The following is a 3035-nucleotide window of genomic DNA, read 5'->3' as shown; positions in this document are numbered from 1 at the left end:
TGGTGATTAAGGTCAAGGACCTCGAGTGACTTCGCTATCGTCAGTATATCTCAGGACGGCTCGCTAGGCGGGGCGGTGAGCCGTCTACAGGAAAGTAGGCGTAGCTATTCCAAGTGTCAGCTTGGGTCGCGATTTCCTGATTGGCTGACTTCGGTTCATCATAATTCATAGGTCCGCCCTCGGGTCAGCCTTTGAGGGTGATATTCCTATGATGGAGAGATGACCAGAATATCCAGAAGGGCTAAAGTTGCAGGTGCTGTCTTTAACGAATCTTTGCCCGATCCTGGGGGATATACGAAATCCGATAATTGTGAAGGTCACATCTGTGTATTGTAATTTGATCATGTATCTCAGGTCAGACATATGCTCTGTCGACCGTTAAATATAAATACTTTCATATATATATATATATATATATATATATATATATATATACATATATATATGTATATATATGTATATATATATATATATATATATATATATACATATATATATGTATACATATATATATGTATACATATATATAAATATGTACATATATATATATATATATTATATATATATATATATATATATATATATATGTATATATGCATATATATATATATTTATGCATATATACATATATATATATATATATATATATATATATATATATATATATATATATATATATATTTATGCATATATATATATATATATATATATATATATATATATAATATATATATCTATATATATATATATATATATATATATATATATATATATATGTATATATATATATATATATATATATATAAATATATATATATATATATATTTATGTAAATATATATATATGTATACATACATATTTATATATATACATATATATACATATATATGTATATATATATGTATATATGTATATATATACATATACATACATATACATATATATACATAAATATGTATATATGTATATATATATACATATATATATATATATATATATGTGTGTGTGTGTGTGTGTGTGTGTGTGTGTGTGTGTGTGTGTGTGTGTGTGCATATATACATATATATATATATATATATATATATATATATATATATATATATATATATATATATATATATGTATGTATGTTTATATATATATGTACATATATATATATATATATATATATATATATATATATATATATATATAAATATGTATGTATATATATATATGTACATATATATATATATATATATACATACATATATATATAAATATATATATATATATATTCATTTATATCTCTCTACTCCTTTTTTCTAACCCATTTCCTCCCGATTCCTTTCGTCCACAAAATCCATAACGTTGCAAATATCCGCGAGCGCAATTCACGACATTATATTTTGTGTCACCGAGTGATCGCAGGTTGAAAGAAAAAAAAATAGTTCTCCTTCATTTCTATTCCGTTGGTCCTCCCTCCCTCGGGTTCACGGTCCAAGCCTTTCATTTGCAGACATCCTCCTTTTGCTGTGCCCATTATATCCTTAGCAGATTGTGGTTAGTCAACGCTTCAAGTAGGCCTATCTCTGGGATGTTACAAGTGCTTATAGAGGGCAGAAGTTGGATATCGAAAAGAGGTTTCATTAAAGCCTTTTTTTCACCTTTTTTTTATAGATATTGTTATTTCTTATTATCACATTTTTTTTTTTAGAATAAAGAATATGTACTAAAAAAAGAGTCCTAAACAGGGAAAGGAAGAAAAAATCCTAATAGAAACTCTATATTTACGAGTAAGAATATAACCAAAGCCTCTATTCAATTAAATTACCTAATTGTATTTACCGAACTCAGATATTTGTTTTTGTTATCATCCAGCTTAATGATGTCGGCAGGTGCAGACGGGGATTTTCAAAATTAGGAGAAAATTGATGATAATAGATATTTACTGCTATATATATGGATGATTATGGTTTAGGCTATAATTACTGGCAATTGATACAAAGGATTATTTACTTGCAAAAGTTTTTGTGTTATACAGTAAAGTGAAGTCTGAAAATATATTTTGCTTTGTCAATAATATGATTTTGTGATTAATATATCTATGAACAATGAACCCATTATCCTTTTCAGTATACTGTTTATTGTTAATATGATCATCATTTCACTGCCATAAAAATCACTTTTAATTATCAGTATACTTTATTGTAGTAAAAGTATAACAACATCATCACCATCACTTATAGCATTACTAGAAATGTAATCATAATAATAATAACGATTATTAGTTGCCATATATATGATAATCATTATCGTCATCTTTAGTCCTCTTATCATTATTCTAATCTTCACCATTACAGTTATCATTATAATCGTGGTAATCATTAGAATTACCTACTGACAATATTATTACTAGTTTTATAATTTCTCTTCCTTCGAAATAACTATGATAACGAGTTTTATCATATGGAAACATTGTCATCGTTGTAATTATGAATATTGTAATCATTATCCTCATAATCGTTATTTTCATCATCGTCACTACCATCATCATTTTTGTTTCCTAATTCTCATTAAAACATAAACTATAATCGCCGTTTAACCACTGACACACAATTCAAAATCATGACAATTAAAATTTTATGCACAATAGCAGTCATAGAAATTAATATAAAAAATAAAATGAGATCTACAGGCAGTATGAAATACCAACTGATTTCTGTAAAACATAGATGTAATTATGATAACATTTTACCTTCAGCAGCATACTGACAACTATATTCCTTGTTTTTTTCCAAGTAAAATGAGTACAGCAATTAAAAATGTTTGTGTAGGAAAAAAAAAGGAATAGCTGCGGTTTTAAAGGGGAACAACCTGTAGCGTTGCTTAATGATATACAGTTGTACATTCTGTCATATCTAATTTGCATTTCATTTTTTTCATATTATCAAAACAACAGTACAATAGAGGTACTGTGTAAAAAAAATCAACAACTGGGAAAAAAATTATCCGTCGAAGAGATATATCAAGCATATGAGTTTCCAGGGTCTCG

Source organism: Penaeus japonicus, unplaced genomic scaffold (genome assembly GCF_977035675.1).
Source record: "Penaeus japonicus unplaced genomic scaffold, GWHDUDI00000001_assembly GWHDUDI00000008, whole genome shotgun sequence".
Taxonomy (NCBI): Eukaryota; Metazoa; Arthropoda; class Malacostraca; order Decapoda; family Penaeidae; genus Penaeus; species Penaeus japonicus.
Note: the sequence above shows the minus strand (reverse complement) of the source record.